Consider the following 23794-nt stretch of genomic DNA (forward strand, 5'->3'; position numbering starts at 1 on the left):
TTGTATTGAAAAATAATTCCAAGTGGTCTTGGGAAAACTTGTAGGTGAGTATGTAACTATGAGATAAATATTCTTAGACTGGAATTATGTTTTAATTGTTTTTTTTCCATTAGCCAAAATTATATTACTTTAATTGAGGGTTTGTTGGCATAAGGTATGTCTTTGCAATCTCCAACATACTGGTTATAGAAATTGCCAAACCCAATGGACCGGTCTTTCGTTTCCCCTTAACAAGAAGGTTACCTTCTACATCTCTGAGGTTTACGAGTAGTTCTTTAGTTTCCTGCAACTGCATTTGTTTAATTTCAAAATTTTCTTTCCTTATAGGAGATTTGTAGCCTTTTGCGAAAGGTGACCGAGAATTAAGAATATCGAAACACCTGAAGGTAGTAAATGCTTTGTAGGTTTAAAGACATAATATTTGGTTAATGGAGTACCTGTCAATTGACTCGATGAATTTTACGGTTGGTAGGCAACCTTTGAAAGCTGAAGCTCCAGTCTCCTCCAAAAATGTCAATGACTTAGCCACAGAATTACTTAAAACTTGAACAGCCAACTTGACTTTCATCTTCTGTGTTTTCCAATTGATATGGAATTTGGTGAGTTTGTTGCCTAAAGTTAACCCTTCCTTAGATTGAAAATTTTGAAGAGATTTGACAAACTCAAAGTCAATTTCCTACGTTAGTAATACAGAATTAAAATTATAAATTGATTTGTTTAGGAAATAAGGAGATTTCCCTTACCTCATCTGTCAAGCCGTTGATTATCCTTTTGAAATCTGACCAAAGGTTGCGCATGAGTTTTATCATGTGGCACACATCCAGAATGAGAAATATTTGGTCATTGGGATCTGATGGATTACCAGGATTGGGGAAGCTTGTGTTAAGTACTTCTGGATCCACATTTACTCCTAGCATTTTTGCCATGGTAATATTGCTGTTTAAACCATCGCATATTAATGCGATACATTTTATTCCAGTTAAATGAATGCGACAAAAACATTCCTTAACTAGGTTTGTCAGCAGCCATCCAGGAGTACCATGCAAAAAAAATATCCTAAAGGAATTTTCCAGCTACCGTTCACTGCTACCAACATAAAAACAAGAACCGAAGACGCTACGGTTTGTTCTTCTTGAGCATTATCAGAAACCTTCCCATAATTCACGAATCCTGTAAACTTATCTCCGCACCATGCCACATGTTTTCTTATTGACATTTCGTCGATGTTAAGGGCTGCTAAGATTTGATAGTTCTGTTTTTGAGCTTCTTGTTTCAAAAATTCAAAGCTTTGCCCTGTGAATCCAGGTTCTCCACCAATCTTATCTGACCACTCCCTTATGTTGTTCTCATGAGGCAAACAAAAATGTTTCCTCAAAAATTCATACGCTTTTGGTGAGTAAAAATGTAGAGTTAGTGAAAATTGTTTAATTTCATCTGAATAAGGCTTCTTTTTCTTGTTATTGTAGCCAAGTTCACCAAGGTCTTTGAACAATGCTTTTGATGTTGCAGAAAAGTTTTCATTTAGCATTACTAAGTGTTCGTTCAATAGTAAGTTTCTGTCTTTTAATTCTTTAAGTAGGTCTTTCAAATTGGTAATTTGCTTATCTTTTCTATCCAGTTTTTCAGTAGCATTCCTGAATTTCTTCTTTAAATTATTGTTTTTCTCTTCTAAACATTGGACTTTTCTTTTTAATGTTTGAACTAGAATTTCTGGATCACCACTGTGGTATGTATGATCCAACTAAAGAAGTAATATTTAAATTACTGAATCTAACAAAACATTTTTTTTTTCAGGGGCAATAACTTACTAAAAAATCTTCTATTTCGCCTACTGTATTTGAAATATCTGAAGTATATTCATCTTCAACAGTGACCTAATGGAAGTGACAATTTTTTCTCTGACTGTTTGGTTGGAAAACATTAAACAATATATACCGAAACTGAATTCTGTTCAACCGAATGTAGAACCGTAGCTATTGATGAGTCCACACAACCCGAAAAAGTAACCTTCAAAGGATCATCTAAATTGGTAGAGCTTTGCTCAACTGAAGTAGGAATTCCGCTATTACCAGGAAAAACCGTTATTTTGGAGGGTTCCTGAATGGACTCGATAACTTGAAACCGTTCATCATTATCATTTTCACCATAACATTTCTGTAATAAAGATGTTTCAACTGTAGGTATGGTAAAATTTCTAGTTCTTAGACTACATTTCTTTTATAGAGAGAGGAATATCTCTTCATAACAACTTAACCAAATTGGCTAAAAAGAAAAGGAGATCCCGCTCAAATTATAATAACATAATTATTAATTAAACCTACACGAAATGATCGTGGTCAAAATTTAAAGGTAAGAGGTTAGCATCACCGGTTTTTTCTATTTCACTTTCAAGTGGATGTAATTTCTTTACATTAAATAAAAAAAATTATTTAGAATGTTTTTACTTGTTTTAATTTTAGAGGAAGAAAACCTGAGTTGGAATGACTTTTGGCGTGAGCCACCTTTTGCCATTTACAATTTGTATATCACGTTCTGAAAAGTGATCACTACAAATGAAATCATGATTTGAAGGTGTCCAGTTTTCGCGATTTAAAGCAATTATCCATTGGCAAAGTATTGTTGGTTTAGATAAAGGAAACCTATAGTTATATAAAGATTTTAAATAAGAATGAATATTTATCTAATTAATATTATAATTTAATCCTACTTATGGAATGAAACATTTTCCGGTATTGTTTTACTTGTTGAAAAGTTTTTGCAATGCGTAAAAGCACAAATTTTTACCATTTTTACCAAATAAAAATAGATTTTTTGTAGAAAACACTTAAATAACTGCTTTTTAAGTAAAAAATCATAAAAACTTAGGTCAAATTTTTTATAATTAAATTTCCTAGTCATAAACGTACAACGCATTTTTCAAATTATCCGCTTAAGTTTTTGCGTCTGTTTTTAAAGCCAATAAGCGTTAGGTGGCGCTTTACACGGGTACCACAGGAATACGGAACAACTCCCGGCTGTCTGCTAGCTATAACTCCCGTATATTTTTGGAAAATCAAACTCCGCGTAAGGTGTCTATTTCTTTATTATGTTTATGGTTCTACCATTGTTGAGATACAGCTTTGGTCATTCTGACAACCGCCCCTAAAATATTTTTATAGACTTATAATGGTCGTAAAATATCGTGCAAGACCATATTTCGTACCTTAGTTTAAATAAGTCGTTACTCTAGCTTTAACAAAGCCAAAGTTACGACTTTTTTAAACTAATGTAACGATTTTATAGTCATAAAAAAAGTTTTTTTTTTCCAAAACACAAGGTCATGTTCTTGTTACTCGCCCTCTAGTAGCCTCTAATGCGCACGATTCACTTAAAATCCCTTTCCTAGGATCCCGAGTGAGTTTTTATTTTATACCACTCGTACTTCAAAATTGGAAATATTTTATAAAACTAGACTTTTAAGACCAAGAGACGCGTCCGCTGAGTGCTGATTGTAAATGTGTCAAGAGTCAAAGGGATGACCAACATTAACACATAACCATTGATGCTTAATAATAATCAATTATAATTAGTTAGGCTAATACCCAAGGCACCACCCTAGGCCTAAGTCATCAAGCGACTTTTAAAGCCATTAGCTCAGGTGGTCAGGTTACTATGCGTAGGAGTGTGATGGCAAGCCCTTCATGCCACGTGAGCCAACAGTTCAATACACTAACTATTACCGTTAACCTCTACAAGTTTTTAGGGAAAAGGAAACCGAAAAGCTCGGGGAAAACCCCTTAAAACAGTGGGGAGAGAACTTGCAAATTCAACGCAAAAGAAGTGGTTCCTAGTTTTCACCCAGTGCCACAAATTGGGATCGAACCCGGCTCCTCTTTTAGCAAAATTAGAAAGTAATGATGATAAGATCTACAGTATTGACTAACAGAGAGTTAATAATTGGGGACCTTCTGGGGAATATATTTAAAATGGAATAAATAAAAAAATATTATTAATAAAGTAGTATATCTACAATTGAATATTTGGCATTTCAACAAAACCGTTACCTTCCACCAACGATTGGTAGAGTTTTTACTCATATTTTCCTACTTCACAATCCAAATATAATTTTTGTTACATTTGGCTTGTTAATATAATTCATTACTTACATTTAATAAAACCACAACAGTGTATCCCACTTCACTTGATGATAGGTATTGGGCTTTCCAAACCAGAAATGTTCCAAACACCAAGAAGAGTGCGGCATTGCTAATGCGGCCTCGAACAATACACCAACTATCAAGTATAAAAGAAAAAATCAGTAGTCATTAGTTTTCTTAAATCAATAAAACGATAAGGACATTGTGAACAATTTCGAAATAGCTGCTTGTTATTCTTTGAGAGGAGGTTACATAATCGTAACGAATCACAATTTTTAGGATTTAAGCTTTCACCGGAGATTTTTTGAATAAGGAGATAGCTACTAACAAAGTCATTATTTAACTTGGGTTGTTATTTTTTTACCTTATGGTCGTATTTTCCAAGTAGTCAATTGAGTTATTTATGTCCAGCAACTCTGAGGTTTTCTCTTTGAAGCGTTCAGTGGCTTTCATGGACCTGATGACAGCAGCGCCGTTAATTGATTCCGAGAAGTGAGACAAAAGCGTCGATACTGAATTGGCGTTTAGTCGCTTTAAGTGAAGACTGACTCGTTTGAAATAATGCTGGAAATAAAATTTGTGATTAGGCAACCATAAAAATACTTAACAGGAAACGCTTCATTAGCTACAATATTAATTTGAGCGATCGAGGGCCCAGAAGTTGATCATAAGTTAACTAAAGTGTGATTTTTGCCGAATTTGACTAGAAGCAGCGCCGTTCGGGGCCTAGCTCTTCAACCGCAACGGATAAAATGCTAAGTGATCAAGAGTCGAGGAGGGCGAAACTTTGGCAGTAGCCACATTTTTGATTTTGCGGAACTGTAATAAACTCGTCACCCGATGGAGTTAGAAAAATAGATGATACATCTATCGAAATGTCCCCATCCTTACTGCTCCTATATATATATATTTTGCGATCCTGGTTCCAAAACCGAAATAGATCTAGTTTCAATTTGCACCATGCCTTTTTTGATTTCGCATCGATGTCGGCAACTCTTCAGCCAATAGGGTTTAGAGGGTGAATATGACATCAATTTATACGAAATTATATGGCCTCGATATCCCAGTATTCGTTTTGGCAACCAAAAGCTTAAGGGTTGGGCAATGTCAGTTTTCATTTTTAATGCGTATTGTATGTATCGCTCCAACGCATTGGGTTAGAAGAGTGAATAATGCATCAATCGGAAGGAAACGTCACACTTAAGCTACCCCAATATTTTCGCAATCAGCGGCGAAAGTCCCTGTCAGCTAGGGCAGCTCGAGTATTGTGATATAGAAATCTAACTTATCTGATGCTATTTCAATAAATAGTATTTAAACTACTTTTTGGCATGGGAAATCAAATTTTGGAACCAGATAGCTTTAATGAGGTGAATTTCTTTTTAATTTTGATCAATGGACGTGTTTATTGAGAACGCGTTGGATTTTCTTTTTCTTTTGGTAAAAATACCTTAATGTATAATCACTTGTTTAAAACAATATTTTATGCTCGTTTATTTTTCAATGGAAACGGCGTTTGTTCCAAAATCATATCCTTCCATCATTAGGATGGAACTTTTAAATGGTAATGGGACAGTTATATCATTGTGCCAATACTTGAATGAAAGGCACTTAACTCAAATCAAATTTTATTTTACATTTGAAATAACTTGCACTTTTTACTTAAAGAAGCCAAATATATAAATAATTGAAAATTTTACTGCTTGAGGTTAAAAAAGTTGTATCATTTACATATTAAATATCTAGTTGAAATATGTTATTAGGGTGGTACATTTTTACGTTTTACCTTTATGAAAATCTCTAAAGTAATCCACCAGAATTGACCATGATCACCGAACGGAGTTTTTCTTAATGATTAAATCGCATCAACGTTAAGAAACTAGGTCTGTTTATGATTAACCAATCATCCAATTGGCCAAATCTTAAAACTATCTAGTTAATCTGTAGCAGACGATTCGTGGCTTGTTTATCGTCTAATTTTTTTACCTCTGCTACTGGAAATATGACAATGAAATAATTTTAACTTTTGACCAAACATAAAAAGTCAAAGTGTTTAATGTCATTTCCTAATGTCAAAGTGCTTTTTAATAACTTATTTTGGTTCACAATTCAGTTTTGTAAAAATATTTAATTGCAAAAGTCTCATGCACAATCTTACTGTAAATTTCGGCTACAATGTTACGCATTGTAAACTTTGGTCTACTAAGTACACTCTAATAATATTTTAAGTTTCTTAAATAGTTTCCTAATTAAACATTTATCCTGAAATTTTCATGTAAGTAACTTAAATACGTATCGAGAAAAATGACTAAATCGAACAATTTCCAACTACCTGTATGATTTAAATGAATTTTTTTTAATTGGCTTATCTTTAATATAATGACAAGAAAACATAAAATGAATACGAAAAGCCAATTTTCACGAATAGTAATTGTACTCCCAATCGCATAAACCACTAAGTTCGTTCCGATGGTTAAAACCAGCACAGCTTTAATTGCAAGATTCGTGTCCAGTTCTTGTACGTCGTTCGAAAATCGATTAAGGATTCTTGCAGAAGGAGTGCAATCAAAAAACGATATTGGAGAGAAGATCACACTGTGCAGCATCTTGGAATGCATATTTCTTAACGCTTCAAGCACACGAAGGGAAAGAATTAATACGCCAATAAAAAGTGACGCAATATGACCAATCACAAACAGAGCAGCGACGAAAATGTTGTTATTTTCTTTGACGCTTGAACCGTTGCCCCAAAAGGTGACCCAATACCTTAAAGCTACGATAAAACCAACGTTGACAAAGAAACACATTATGATAATTGCCAGCCAAGACCACCCAATTTCCTTTGAGAGTGTTCTATAAACAGTCCATGTTACCTAAAAACATAAACAGATAAAAAAGCATATGTGTTGTTGTTATTTATGGTTAAAGTGTAAGTGAATTGTCAATATTTAGCACACTACGGAGTTTTCATGACTTTCAGGAAAATCTCTTGGTTCTTCACTGGCCATAGGGGCGGACGTGTGTTCGCCCGGTGCACCCCTAGTGGTCAAAAAGGCCAGGGGCAACTAAAATATCATAGGCTACAGTTTAAACTGAAACCGTTTTAGTGTATACACAAATAAACATTATTTATATTTTCTGTTCCGATATTCATCAGCAGGTCAACTCTTACTCTGAGGACAAAGGTAATGAGATGAATATCTGTAAGACGCGGAAAAAACGCTGTTAAAAGTGCTTTATATATTGCCTTAAATTGCTGTGCATATACAACCTCCACGACAGTGATTATGATAATGTATAACAAGTGTACAAGTTTTTAACACGCTTGCCCTGCACTCAGGTGGAATTTAAAAAAACTTCTTCCAATTAACGATGCGAAAATCCAGACTTCGATCGTCTATTAAGTGAGGGCTCTTGGGGCCTTAAGTAATCATTGGAATTGAAAAGGAAAAACCAAACATGTTGCGTGTCGTTGAAATTGTCTTGGAATTTGCCAACTCACCAGAAGAACTTAAGCGTAAACTTAGATAAACATAGAAGAGTTACAAGAGTAAAGTCAATTGAATGATACTTGCTGTAATATTTTATCTGATTAGTTATAACGTTATGATACGATGATAATAACTTTTATTCGTTACAAATTGGTACCGGTCGTCATAATAAGGTTTTTTGAATTTTGAAAACGTGCTGTGCTTTAAACCAAATTAAGTCGATTGTAACACTCTCGGCATTTCAGTTTGAAGAACAATTAAACATTATATCGTTTTCCAAACTGGATTTTATCTTAAGAATTAACACGAATTTCCAGGTTTTTAATTAAATGTTTTTAATTTACAGACTGTCATGATTTAATTAAATATTTAAAACATGTATTTAAAATAATAATAATCACAAGTGATTTTAAATAATAAAATACTTCTCGTTCATAAACTCTCACGTATCATTCTGAAAATCAAATTTTCGGATTTTAAGAAAAAAAGTAAATAATTTTTTTAAAACGCTTCAATAAAACCGGTTCAAAAGTGTCGAATCTTAGACCAAGAAACACAGGGACGTCGCACGGTAGATATTTCGCGCCCGAAGCTTCGTTGTGGCTGCCTATTTCCTATTTATCTCGCGCTGGGTCGTTAGTAGCGAAGGTGAGTCCATTTTTATTGACTATTTGAGTCACGTGCACAGCCCGACAATCTGTCAGCACGTGGCCTGCAACAGCGTGGCTCCAAAAAACGAAATTTTTGGTATGTTTTTTAATATTTGTGTCCCTAAAATATTAAAAAAATATAAAGTAATTTAAAAATATGTAACTCTTAGCTGATTATTTTTTTTCAAGTTCTTTAAAAAACGTTGTTTTTATCGCTCATGGATGGCGCCTATTGACTATCTGTATCACCTAACCCCCCTCTCCTTACCGCAGCCGCAACAAAGCCCCGCCGAAAAAAAGCGTTGGGTATGCTTTGAGCGAGACGTCCCTGTGTTTCTTGGTCTATGGTCGAATCGGCGTCGGCACATGCTTTGGGCATTACAAAAATTAGCCAGAAATAAAAGCTGGTTTTGAAATTTGTAAAAACTCGGCGACGCACAACAATGTATTAGACCTATGGGAGTTTTCCGTATCGTTGCTGGTGGTCGCCATGGTTTGTTTTAGAAAAAATAAAACCTGCCTTTAAGAAAACGTTCCGCAACCCAACCAAGTTATTATTTGTTCAATAAAAATCTATTCTTGGAAAAAAAATAATCAGGCAAGGGCGGGTTACAATGCAAGCCGTTCATATCTCCGTACACTTACTCTTATTGTTAACCCTAAACAGGTCTTAGGAAAAGTGGAAACCGGAGAACGCGAGGGCAAATCCTTTCAACCAGTGGGAAAAATGAGTTGTAGTGCCATTAGATTTGATCGAAACCCGCTTCTCTTTCTGTGAGACGAAAGTTCTAACCAGGTAGAATTATAGTATAAGGTATCCGTCGCCATTTTGTTTTTTAATTTTTTTTTTAAAATAATCAATGGACAATACATTTTTTTTTAAATAAACCCCCGCTTTTCGAGAAACATTGAGAATTTATGGTTTATTTTCAAAATCACAAATTACGTTATTCTATCCAATATAGGTAGAATATAAAGAGCCATTTTGGACTTGACGATAGCCGGAGTAATGCACCTCATTTTTATTGGCCGACGAAACGTCGCAGAAATAGTAGAAAATCATAAATACGCACCTATATTACGAAATCAACCTAACCTTACCTAACATGACCTCACCTCACCTAACCTAACCTAACCTCACCTAACCTAACCAAACCGGGTATATCTCGTTTTGCCTCTACTCTGTTTGCATTGACTGTGTTTGCATTTACTGTGTAAAACGTAGTTAAGTCCAAAAGTAGTGAGACTACCGACGTGTACCCTACTATCTATCAATCTATCAAAATGAATAAATACGACCAAATTTGCTCTGTATATTCTACCTATATTGGATAGAATAACGTATTTTTTAATTTTGAAAATTTACCATAAATTATCAATGTTTCTTGAAAAGCGGGGGTTTATTTGAAATAAAAATGGTTTGTCCATTGATTGTTTAAAAAAGAAAATGGCGACGGATACCTTATACTATAATTGCACCTCTAACAACTTCACCACCTCACCCGGTTGACGTGGTTAGGCTTAAATATAGATTGCAGTTGACTTCTTTGGCTAGACTAGAAATCAAGCCACCGAAATTGTTTTGTCGGGTGATGACGATTTAGATACTAAGGGAATAGAAAGGAGAATGGATTTTTATAACGCTTCTATCGTGACGTCACCAGTTCGTGTAATATACTTAATCGCAAAGATTTTAAGAGATCAAAGACAATGAATTTATTATGGTTCAAAAATATATTTTACCTTTGAATGCAACTCATTGGAGAAGGATATTTAGAATGTGTATAAGTTGTGTCATCCATTAAATTATTATGACTCAAGAAGAAATCTCTAAACGGACCATTTCTGCCAAGAAGTTCATCGCAAGAGCCTCTCTCGGTGATCTTGCCGTTTTTCATGAAGTATATCTCATCCACATCAGCTAAGAACCTAATATTGTGAGTCACAAGAATTCGAGTCTAAATTTTAGAAATAAAATAATTTATAACAAACAATAAAAGAAAGAATGTAAAAATATTTAAGATGAGGTTTTAGGATATATAATTTAATTTAGAAACTTCTGACATCAAATAATATTAATTTAAATAAGCAATTTTTATGAGGGATGAGGCCCAAGCCGTATAGCGTTTTTTAACAACGATTTGTTTCAACCAGTGGCGGCCCCAGAGGTAGGCAATCGCCTTGTAAGGGCCCCAAAAAGGACCGAAAATTCTACTAACGGTCAAAAAAAATTAAGAGGCTTAAAGCTGCAGCAATTTTTTTAAATTTTGTTTATAAAAATTAATTTATCCCAATGTCAGAACGATTTTGCATTATATTTAGAGCCATTTAACTGTAGTTTAGCCCAAAACTCACTTCTTAGTCATGCTCCTACTTAACATTGTATCCAAGGAAACGGAATAATAAAGCAGCCGGCCGCTGCACTACTGCTTATCAGACACATTGTGAGACTCACAGAGTTGCCAGTCCGGCTATTTTCTCGCCCAATTGGGCTCCTTTTTAAAGCACTACGCGGGAAAAAATGGCTTCGGCGTGTGGCGAATTTTTGGGCTTGTTTTCATGGTTTCGACCGTTTCCACGAAATAGCAGCAGCGCAGCGGTTTAGGGGGTAATTATATCAAAGAATGGTTAAAATGAGGGGAAAGTTTAATTCAAAACGAAGTGAAAGCGGCATCACAGAAATGATAGAAGTCCCGGCCCTTCAGTGGTAAAAATTATGTGTGACTAAAACCTCAACTCCGTGCGCACGAGAAGGGAGACTAGGGGATGAAGTTGAGAACGGAAAATTTCACGGAAAGCCCAGGAATGCTTTTATCGTCGAGCTATCATTTATGCTGTCTCTTCAGTGCCATAAACCCTAATACGTAACAATGCATTGACCACTTAGTGGGAAAACCGTTTCTTGGAAAAATACGGAGTTTTGAGTAAAAAATTATAAGTCTACAATATTAAAATATTAAAAAACTTATGAAAATACTTGTTCTGGTGTTCTTATTATTTGTATACGGTAATTATTTGAACAAACTTCGCGCTACTAGATAAAATTTGTCTATAAATTATGGGCGAGAAGTTTGTCTCTATTTTGAAAACATACTCAACGGAGGGCGGTTTTTTGGGCTTGTAAATTTTATATGGCAATTCTGGAGACAATTTTTGAAAGAGTCGCTAAAGACGTTTGACAGAAGAAGATGGGCGCGCTCGTATCTTTTGATACTTTCAGGACACGATTTGACACTTAATGAAAAACCGCTTAAAAAAAGAATCGAGTTTGAAATGATAATAAATCTTCAGAAATGATCGCGATAGAAAAATGGAAACAATTCATAAATCGAAAAATAATAAAGATAGAGTGCGAGTTTTAATCGAGTGAAGAAAATAATCTGCGAGAGATAGTGTCGTCATCTTTTAATAATACCCTGAAACATTTTCTACACATTTTATTTGTTTAGAGAGGAAACGTTTTAGTGCCATCTATACTTAAAGGAGAAATGTCACCAAAACCATAATTTACGAGGTTTTTTTTACAAAAAGATCATATATATATAAATATATTAATAATTATGTCCCTGGAATTTTATAGTTATTGGAAAAGTATTTAAAAATCTACGCTACTTTTTCCGCAACCTACATCAAACGGCTTCAAAAATTTCAGAAATCGCGGTTGAACCTACGTGCAGCACCAAAAGAATGAAGCGGCAAAATTTTTAGAAAGGGCGGCGTTTAAGGCGTATTAAAAACACGATTAACTACAATCTACCAATATACCTAGGTTTAAAAGCCAAGGAAAATGGCGTTCACGAGATGGTGCTGCAGGTAGGTTCAACCAAGCGATACTAAGATTCTCGAGTCGGAGGGATAAAACACGAAATTTGGTTGCTTATAATAAATCAAATACTGGCAATATTAACATGAAATTTTTTTATAACCATTTTCGGACGTTCTCTATCCATTTAAATGGGTTTTAACCAATTTTAGGGTGGTGACAGGTCTCCTTTAGGCAAATACAATATATGAGCGATTACATCAGTAAATAAAAAGAGCGGAGATCAGAGGGAGTGGTCACACCATTTTCGTTTGAAACTTTGCCGTCAGTTGGCGAAGGGGGGGGATAGCTGGCCTTAGGTATTATATTTCGTTCCTTTTTAGTTCCACATCGATATATATATTAAATAAAAAATTCTTTTATCAAAGCAGTTGGAAGGTTGATTTAAGGGGTAGTTCGGATCTATGAAGGCACAGATATTAGAAATGTTTTAAATTAAAGAGTTATTTTTTGGAATTATTTTAAAAAGCAAAATATATTTCTAAAATAATTTCCATAAATTGTCCCTCACCTTTTATATATTTTAAAACCATTTCCTTAAATTTGAGCCTTGAAACTGTAACAGTAAACTGAGAAAATTTTCAATTGTAAAGGAGTACGCGTGTTTAGTTCAGAATTAAGTATATTCTAATGGAAATATTTAAAATTAATTTTAAAATCGACCGCCATGGATATAAAATAAGGCTGTGGGATAAAAAAATCGACAGAAAAGACATACTACGAGCTGAGTTATTTTGCTTGATAAGGCACCATATTTTTGAAACGCTTATTTCTGGCATTTATTTTCAATGCTATAGACGCAGTGCTTCCATATGCGGGGAATTTTTCCTTTTTCCAGAATTTTTCAACCTTTAAAAACGCTGAAAGGGAATAATGCAATTTAAAAGGGAAAATGGGAAAAGCGATGGAAATTTAATAAAGGGTCATTATTACGATATCTTGTAAGTTAAAAAACAAAAGATAAGATATGAAAATATTTGAAACATTTGTTTAAATTTAAACTTCGAAATGAATAAATTGATATATTCGATAGTATAAGACAAAAGTTTGAATTTTGAAATATTTTCTATTTGAGGGAAATTGTACTTGAATAATACCCTAAGATTTTGACAACAATAAAATAGTTTAGGAAAGATATAATTTCAATCCCAATTGTTTTGACAGACCATGAAAGAATTGTATAGAAAAAGTTTGGAAAATATGTTAATACTAAATGATACTCCCGCGATCTATGGAAGTAATTAATATACAGGAAAGATATTTAAAAATTTATATTAGCGACAAAAATTTAAAAGATATTGTCACTACTGTCATCTATGAAAAAGATTGAAAATGATTGATATAATTTTTTTTGCCCATCTTTGGGTCACAGAAATGGTAATTAAAATAATAATAATTAAAGAATTTAAAACAAAGTTCTGCTACTTCATGGTATACTTTTATTTAAAAATACTCGGGACGTTTCGGACCGGGGTCCTTCTTCAGCCGCGTCTACCCCAGTAGCACCATTTAGTCGGGCCGATGGACGTATAAAATCAGTCGGGTCATAGTCGTCCGTCTCGTAGTTGGCCATAGTCGGGCCGTAGTCGGCCATAGTCGGGCCGTAGCCAATCGTCTTGGTCGGGTCGTAGTCGGCCCTCAGCTGGTTAACAGGTCGAAATGTCACAGCCTGTTTTATGGTCGGTAGAGTGTCGCTGTATTGCTATGACCCCTACCAAAATATCAGTCGGCCCTACCAATTTTCGACCCAGAAACCAAGACTGTGTAATAGTCGGCCCTACCTGTAGTGAGTCACTTTGCTTAGCAAAATATTAAGACTATATCAGTCGGGCCTACCAATTTTTGGTCACTTTCCTGACCAATAAATCACTGCATAAAAGTCGGCCCTACCTATTTTTAATAACGTTATAGACCAAACATCAAGACTATGTCAGTCGGCCCTACTTAATATAAGTAAATTTGCCGACCAAACATCAAGCTTATCAGTCGGCCCGACCAATATTATGCTGTTTTGCCGACCAAAAATTAAGGATCTACCAATATATCAATTAACAGTACTAATTTCACATGGATATAATTAAATGACAAACATACATTCTTAAATGTTTAAGAGATTTTAATTAAAACATATTTAAATACTTTGGCTAACAAACTTTCGTTACTCTCGGAAAAAAAAATTAGTTGAACAATTTGATATATTTATAGGTCAACTTTTAGACACTGTTAATAACTTATTTAAAATGATTGATACTTCATGACAAATTTTAATTTAATAATGTAATATTTTATTTTCAATAGGATAATTTTCAAACCGAAGTTCGTTTTCAAGTCATAGTTAAGCATTTACCCAACTATGCCTTGAAAAGGGACTTGGGTTCGAAAGCTCGCCTATTGAAATTAAAATGTTATATTAATATAAGTTTTTAGTCATGAAATATCTTGTCTTTTTAATTATACGTGACTTATTTTTTTTAAATTCATGATTATCAATACAAAATAAGTTTTTAAACACTATCTTCCTGGTCATTTTTTCAGTGTCTTTTAACTCCATTGCTTTTAAGCTTCTCCTTAGGCATCCCCCGTTCCTATCCTTAGCAAGTTTGAACCATAATTTTATTGAAGATTCTACATCTATATCTTTTCCCAGTTTCAAATTGGTTGACCGTTTTACTGCTTCTAGAAAAGAGATAAATCATAAGGTTAAATTGTTAAACATTTAGTATTATTTACACTATACCAATGATTAAATTCTTTATTAGCATGTTTACAAAAGCTTCTTTTTAATTTGCTCCGATCCAGTTACAATTTAGAGCAACTTCATTTGTCATTACGTTTCGCATAATGCTTATTGTGGAGTTAGATATCTTTTTTGCAACCCAAGTTGAAATTTTGTCTACCTAATTAGTAATATTTTTTTTATATAACAACCAAGTATTACATAGAACAGTTTCAACACCAATAACTGAGATAATGGAAATTATTTTTTTTTGGGAATGGATAAAAACCAAATATTTAAATGGAAAAGGACATTTTGGCTTTATTAACAGGGTTCAAACAACAGGCTCCAAGGCCCATAATTTGGACAATGTATGTACCAATTATCTTTCACCATAGAATGGGAAATTATACCTCCCTCAATTGACCAAGTAAAATACCTTAGCTGTTAATCTATCAATTTGTGGTTCCTGATACCCCGTAATTTGGGCACTTACTGCCTCACGTACCTTTTGAGATTGAAATTTAAACTGTGCGAATTTAGAAATCCCAGCTAAGCTAAGCTAAACTTAAGTACTAGAATATTATTAATTTGAAAACCTGAACTAGATACTCGAATGCTGAATTTTTGATACTTAAAACGACTAAAACAAAACAAAAGACTTTCACGTGCTCCCTATAAACTTTAGCCATTAAGCATGCATTCAAACTTACCGATTTTCTTCTTATGTCACTATCACACAAGAGTTCATTAAATTCTCTTACGTCCTTGACTTTGTTGATGGGAAATTCTGGCAAGCCAGTATAATCTATATCCATTGGTTTTCCACTAAACTATTGACCACTTCAGTTAGAACTTTTATGTTTGTAGTTATGTCGCACAACATTGAGATAACAGATGTTTTTTAAACTCTTATCTGAAATATCCGAAAGCAAAATCGCATTGTATTTGATTCACGTTATATATTTAAAAACAAATGTAATTATTCCTGATTTACCATTTATAATGCTGGGGATTGTAGAAGTTGTTGCACGTTGAGACTTTGCACTTTCTAAAAACATAAGGCAATTTCTCTATTTCCATAATGAATAATAATGTAGACCCAGGCCTACCTCTAAATCTACGAAAGTTGGGATTTAGAATTATAAATAAGCTTTAAACCCGTAAATGTTATGTAAAATACCGAATATTATTTAAAAACTATATGTAAATACTTTTATGGCCGGAAAAAGAAGAAAAGTCGCTTGGAAATTGACTCGGATGGAACCACGGATTTAACTACCGCTTTAACAAAGGGCACAAATGAGCGGGAAAACACACGCGTGCGGAAAAATTATTATAAAAATACACAGACTCTCTAACCGTCTAACGATCTACAACCAGTTTGGGGCACGGCCAACTTCGATCAATTCGTACACTCGCCTAGTATACGAGAAGATATAAGTTGGTGGTCTTAAGACGTAAATAATCAAAAAAATGATTTAGTAAAAATTATATAAATCTAATTTATGCACACATTTACGTATTAATTATCGGCTATCTAACTTTAAACTGAAAATAGTGAGAACTAGATCAATAAAAAAATATATAGCGAAAGCTTCCATCCCACTGACCTACTGTATCACAGCCGATGGAGATAGCCAACCACGTGCTCTCTTAAAATTCACGAATTATTCGGCGTTAGAATATCTTCATTTAGTTTAGGAAGCCCAACGACCATCGCAGTCGGCACAACTAATATGACTATTATGTAAAATTTTAAAAGGTGTTTAATTCTTAATTATAAACTTAATTTTTCAAGTTTTATCGATCTTTTACGAAAGCAAAACCCATTTCCGACCACAAATCGGACTTTTTGAGCGTGTGGAGGAACATCGGGCCGACCAACCTTTGACAATTTTTACACAATAAAACGCATATTTTACAGCTGCTCAAATTATAGTCGGCCCGACTGCGAGGAATATGTATTAAGTCAGCGTAAAACTCACAATCGGTTTCTATATTTTCGAAAGCAAAACCCATTTCCGACCACAAATCGGACTTTTTGAGCTTCTGGAGGAACATCGGGCCGACCAACCTTTGACAATTTTAAACAATAAAACGCATATATAACAGCTGCTCAATTTATAGTCGGCCCAACCGCGAGGAATATGTATTAAGTCGGCGTAAAACTCACAATCGGTTTCTATCTTTTCCGAAAGCAAGACCCATATCCGACCAGAAATCGGACTTTTTGAGCTTCAGGAGGAACATCGGGCCGACCAACCTGTGACAATTTGTATACAATAAAACGTATGTTTTACAGCTGCTCAAATGATAGTCGGCCCAACCGTGAAGGATATTTAAATCAACCATATCAGTCGGCATTGAGTCGGCAAGACGCACACTAGCCGACTCCGACTACTACCCGACAGCGCGACCCCTACCCGACCATAAAACGCACTACGTGTGCTACTGGGGTAATCATATTTTTCATATCATTATTTTTAAATAAAAGTATACCATGAAGTAGCAGAACTTAGTTTTAAATTCTTTAATTGTTATGTTTTAGCCATGGTCAAAAAAGAGAATAAACAGAATTAAAATAATGTATAAAATATTTCTATATTTGTCATTACTTGTGCAGCAGTTTTTCTAGTTTTGTTTTATGATAGTTAAAGAATTCTAAATAGATATGCAGTACTTTTACCGTAAAAGTTTAACTTTTCAATTCACCTTAAATTATAGCATAGGCTTCGCCGATCCTTTGTTATAAATATGGCCTTTATAAAAAGGTGGGTAAAAATGTCGACCCCCGCAGCAATAATTTAATTTATATGAAAACGAATTTCCTGTCTTGCGTAGTTTCGTGTTTTCGGTTTAAAATCGTCTGCGGTTTCTTAAAGGTCTTTCACATAAATTCAAATTTTGCTGGGAGGGTCGCCATTTTTACCCACCTTTTAATAAATGCCTATTAAATATGAACTCTTACATGAGTAGAACTGGGAATGTGACGACAAAATTATATTGAATTTTGAGTTGACACATTACTAACTTTTGTCCCATGCTTATAATAGTAGATGAATTTGCTAAAATAGGAAATAGAACAATATCATTCATTCTATAACTTAATTAATAATAAATATTAATACTCAAGGAGCAATAGTCTTTCATTGTAGAGTTTTTAAAATGAGTCTTTGAATGTTTAGTTTTTTATTGTGTCTGTCCAATATACGTTTTTTGTAAAAACAATTTCTTATATAACATTTTGTGGTATGACTATCAAATAGGGGATATCAGTTCCCAAACAATTTAAATTACGGAATTTTATTAATTGTGGGTTACTGAATCCTAAAAATAAATAACGCGGAAATATTTTAAAATAAAAAATTAACACTTCTTAACACAGTCTTTCAGAGATTTCAGTTAAATTTAACTTTGTCAGGTATCCTACGCAATCGTATTTGTACATTTTTAATATATGTATTAAGGAGCCACACGCTAAAAGTTGGGGTTTTGGGTGGGGTAAATATATATTATAAATTAATAGATATAATAAATTAATACGTCAAATAAATTAAAATGAAGGAGCCAAAACGATACTGAATATGTCTAGATTATTTTTAGCGTTTCTCCAATTGGGGCCCCCGGTATGCTCCTCCGTTTCAAACAATTCAAATAATACTGCAATCTCATTGGTACCTTAAAAATAACGTTTGCCGACGCGATTAACGTAAACAACTGGCGTGAGTTACGCAAAAATTAAGACCGCCTCCTTTTTTATCCCCCCCCCTCCTCAGCATGACGGCGTTAGGGCCTAACATGTCCGTGGATAGTCTCGACATATCCATTATCCCTGAGTATAAACTAAGACAATTTACACCTGGACTACAATAAAGGTAGGCGTTTCGTTTGGCCGACCACAAAATATGCGTTACGCCGACTGTCCATTTATCTGACTGAGAAGTCGGACAAATGGACAGTGTCAGAATTTATAGCCTGGTGTACATAGTAACAGAGACCATACCACCGGAGGCATATCATCATAGTGCCCTACGCCAGCGTCCACCAAGCCCGGACAGGTGACAAATCCAGCATGGGTAGCAGCACCCTACTACTGTTGGTCGCAACTTTGACGCAAGCCACTCAACCCAGCAGAAGGAGCAGCAATGGGTGGACCAATCCCCACTTCGCACACAGAAGTGGGATTAAGAGGGGATGCTGTAGCAGCTCCATCTGACACCCTACCTACGTAGGTATAGAGTCAAACCCTTTGAGAGAGCTTCTAAAGGGGAACGACGAGCACACAGCAGTCCAAGTAACCCGGCACAGCTGGCACCGGAGATCCCGGCGGAACTCCAAAAGGCCGGGAAACACGACCGCCGTGCCCTCATACGGAGGCACACCGCCCCACAGCAGGCTACCCAATCCGCCGAGGTGGCCAGTTTGCATGGATCCTCTCCGTTAGCCCGAGCCGAGGCTCAGTATCCAGCCCAAACCTGGCCAAAGTTGGAGGTGGAGATAGGACCATTTTATCAGAGCTAACATCTCCCAGTGTGCCACTGCTCTATGGGTTACTAGAGCTAGACCATGACTCCCCGGTAAAGCCACCAGTTATTGCACACTCTAACCCATTGAGGGCCCGGTCAAATGAGCAGTCGTTCAAATGAGCAGTCGGTCAAATGAGCAGTCCGCCAAATGAGTAGTCCGCCAAATGAGTAGTCGGCCAAAGGAGCAGTCGGCCAAATGAGTAGTCGGTCAAATGAGTAGTCGGCCAAATGAGTAGTTAGCCATATGGTCTGCTCATTTGGCCGACTGAAAAGTCGACCAAATGAGCTGTCGGCCAAATGGGCATTCGGACATATGAGCAGTCGGCCAAATGAAAAGTCGGTCAAATGAGGAGTCGGCCAAATGCACCCCACCCGGCGTTGTTGTTAGGCTAGTGTCACCGCTACCCCAACGCCACCATCGTTATTTAGAGGCAACTCTCGTCCACAAGGGAATTTGGGCTGAAAAAACGCGTTCACTTCGCGCTCTTCTCCCGACATTTTACTCGGTCGCCCCGCGAGTCGTTATTTACGGCGTCAAGAGAAAAACAGCGGAAGAGAGCGTGAACCATTGGCCTCCCAAAGAAGGGGGATCAAAAAGGGGGGGGGGTTGCTGCATGTTTGTGGATTAGTATCGCGGATTTTCTCCACTTGGTGGTGTTTTGTAGCGGACACTCTGAAATCGGAGTTATAACGTTGGCATTGTAGTCCAGGTGTAATTGGTCTTAGGTATAAATAAATACATTATTAACCTAGGGAATATCAAAATGTATTAATATGAAAAAAATTGCGCCCTCTACTGGTGTTAACACTCATAGTAAAATCGTACCGTAAATTATATAGATGAAAAAAAAGAAATGAAAAATGAACCATAACGGTAGTGTAGGATACCTGACTAACAAGGAGAGTACCCGAGGTGTTTATTGCCGATTTTGTTCAAAGTCGGCCGTAATATAGACCTATATGAGATATGAAATTTCCCAAAAGGAGACCCATTCGATTTTCCATGGCAACAAAAATAAGTTTTTTTCCTTATTTTACCAAAAATGTGTTACAAATTTACCACAAAAATGTTCCAATTTACCCAAAATTGATGAAATTTACCTAAATGTGGTCCAAATTACACATTTCGTGATTTTCATTTTTTTTTAAATTTTCTTAGCTGTGAAACCGAGAAAATCCCACTCTTTTTTAAAAGGAGATTTTTTGGTTTTAAGTGATCAAAAACATTTTCGGTTGCCATAGCAAATTGAATGGGTAGTGCAACTTCTCCTTTTGGGAAATATCATATCTCATAAAGGTCTACATTACACCCGACTTTGAACCAAAGCGGCAATAAACACCTCGGGTACTCTCCTTGTAAGTACAATAAAACTACAATCTGTGAAAAACTGTACTACCAAGTGTGAAATTTGATTTTTAAATAAGTCCGGAACTCGGCATTAGATTTTTTGGCTTCAGCAACCCAAAATTAATACAAATCCTTAGTTTCAATTTATTTTATTTATCCACTATTCGATAATCGTACCCATTTGGTTAGAGGGGCCCCTTTTCAGGGGTTCGCCTATCCTGGTTTCAACTAAATTACACATTTGTTTTAATTAACGTATTAGAAATAAATGTCAATTTTCAACGATTAAAAAGCAGACCGTACAAAAATTATTAGTTATTAATACTTAGATCATAAAAAAATTACTATATAAAATTTGGTACTTTTTAGGATTAATGATTAATATTATAAATTAGATGTTTCAGACCTCATCAATGGAATTATTTTTGCCATTAAATTTCAAGGTTAGAGGAAGCGTCCAAATGCTCTTTCTTTTCAGTGTGATTAAAGTTTAAAACAGTACAGTATTGAAGTATTTAAATGTTTACTTTATCTTGGAGCATTCCCTGGGTACCAATGATGTTCTCGAAAATGTGTTTCCCAACATGAGAGTCAACAGCGCCCAGAGGATCGTCCAACAAGTAAACATCGGCGTTCAAGTACACTGCTCTGGCCAGGCTGACGCGCTGCTTCTGACCTCCGCTCAAATTTATTCCCTTAAAACAAAAATCATGATTAAGTATATTATTTAATTAGCATATTTTCCACGTGATGCAAATAGATACCAATTATCCGATATAGCCCACTAGCTTTCGCTGCTACACTGGTTGATTTTTATCAACTGCGCTAACCAGAGTTTTACGGCCGCTTGTATTATTAATATTTTATCTATTTTAATTTAAAGTCTAACTGCACCCAAAAATTAAAATTTAGTTTTTTTTATAAGATTATGTATAGTTGTGAACACTTTCAAAATTTCATATTAAAATTTTTATTATTTTATACGTTTTTCCAAATAGAAAATGTGAATTTTAGCAGACAAACTTTCGCATTCAATTGATGAGAAAACACGCAACCTTGAATGTATGACGCCAAATTGCCTAGATCATGATTACGTATGGCAACGTTTGGCTCACCTGTCGTGCAAGAGGGCTCGGGTTCGAATCCCGGCCGATTAAAAAATTATACTACACCCAATGACAAAAAGAGGGCGCTTTTGGAAAAACCTTTTCCCTGATTCTAAGAAACTGGGTACGCAGTGATTACCCTTTGCCCCGAAAATGCGAACGCGTTCGCAGGCCTGACAGACCCACCCACCCACAGACATACAGACAGACAGACACGGTGGTTGTTTAACCCCTCCTAGGGTACAGAATTCCCTCGGAAAGGTAAAAAGCCATATTTCCCGTCGCGTTGTACGATGAAAAAATACTAAACATTTTAAATACCAGTGGATGAAACTATCTTTACCCCATCTGTATGATAGAAACATTTCTACCAGGGAATAATTATTACAGGGTTGGCGCTGCTGTAGTCGAAATGAGTACATTAGCGACACGAATTAAATCTTATTTACATTCAAGCCCGCCAAATTAACTATCACCTGTGACCTCAGTAATGCTATAAATTAAGTCACGCGCACTCTTAAAAACGGAATTAATTTCTATAGAAGGTACTATAAGGAGATGCACCTAGAAAATAGAAGACAGTGCAGGTAGACCTTAAGAATTTTCTAAATAAACTGAACAAAAATGACTTGAAATGTTTACATGTCAAATAGTTGAAATGTTAGGAATACCATAGGGTTTTAAAGGTTTTTTGCGATTAGTAGTCTTGTGGTGGTCTTTTTTCCAAATTTACTATCTAAATTATAACCAATGTAGTGTTCTTAGCCGATTCCCATTTCACAGTGCTGTTAACCTCTAATTAAAAAAGAGTTTCTTTCTGATGATGTATTCAATACCTTTTCTCCAATTTCCGATTCATCGTTTGCTGGTAAAATTTTAAAATCCTGCGTGAGAGCACAACCGTCTACCACAGCTTGATAACGGATTGGATCAAATGTTTCTTCCATAATTATGTTATTCTTTGCCGAAGCGTTCAAAATCCAAGGCAATTGTGGAACATAAGCAATTGAACCCTGTGATAGCAATTTAATAATAATAAAAGCCTTATCTTTAACGTCAGCTTTATCATTAAAAATGGTTTATCAAGTGGAAAGAAATATTCCATGTTCATTTGATACTAAATTTATGACTATGAAAGACTTTTATTACTAGTTAGGGAGTCCCACTTTTTTAGTAAGTCAATTATTATAAAAGGTAAGGGTTCTGAAAGAAAAAATCGTTAAAATTATTATTTTTTATTGTAAGTTCACGTAGCTTGGGATAATTTACTTAGTTGCAAATTGCTCTTAATGTTGCCGGTAGCAACTTGTTAGTTACCTGAACTGTTACGGTTCCCTTAATTTTTGCCATATTTCCCAAAACTGCACTTAGCAAAGATGACTTTCCGCATCCCACTTCTCCAATAACTGCCACTAATATCCCCTTTGTGACTGTAAAATTAATATGGTGAATGATCGGAACAAATTCCTCCCAAGAAAAGGATGCACCCGACAGAGAAATTACTGAAATTCAATCAAACAGTTTTCATGTTTAGAACCACATGTATTTTGAAATGTTACAAAGATAACCTTTATCCGTTGAATTTTCATTACTGAAGTCGACGCAGTTTTCTATTTCTTCATTTTTCAAAATATCTCTTATTCTTTCAAGAAAAACTTTAGCCTGTAAAATACTTATATTCATTGTTTATTCATTTGGGCGTATAATTATATTACACCAAAAACGTTTTGATAAGTTTCCTGAGCATAATAATTAAAACGCTTCTCGTAAAAATACATATAAATCATATGATCTTTTTAAGTTAAGTTTTAAATTTCTATCAAAGTCTAACCAAAACAATGTCTACATTTAAATACAACATTCATAATGAATATGGTTGATTAAATTTTGAACACATTTTGATCAAATATTGGACCAACCACACCATCATAAAAATGTGATCCAATATCCTTACAAAAAATGTCTCAAGAAATCTTGCGAAAATTCTAGGGAGCT

General features: G+C 35.1%; 1 long non-coding RNA gene and 1 pseudogene across 2 annotated transcripts; both read right to left on the reverse strand.

The window, feature by feature from the left end:
* Positions 1 to 23482, reverse strand: part of LOC149962028 (ATP-binding cassette sub-family C member 3-like) — a 57174-nt pseudogene extending 33692 nt beyond the window's left edge.
* Positions 14249 to 15700, reverse strand: LOC149962029 (uncharacterized). 2 transcript variants are annotated; one of them, XR_016480835.1, is made up of 3 exons: positions 15530 to 15700; positions 14838 to 14997; positions 14249 to 14776 (listed from the first exon to the last, which is right to left on the reverse strand). It is a non-coding gene; the product is annotated as an uncharacterized LOC149962029 (long non-coding RNA). The 2 variants fall into 2 exon arrangements; XR_016480825.1 differs by having other exon boundaries at positions 14249 to 14997.
* Positions 23483 to 23794: the final 312 nt, after the last annotated feature.

This window comes from Leiobunum rupestre, chromosome 1 (assembly GCF_980474605.1).
Source record: "Leiobunum rupestre chromosome 1, qqLeiRupe1.1.hap1, whole genome shotgun sequence".
NCBI classification, from domain to species: Eukaryota; Metazoa; Arthropoda; class Arachnida; order Opiliones; family Sclerosomatidae; genus Leiobunum; species Leiobunum rupestre.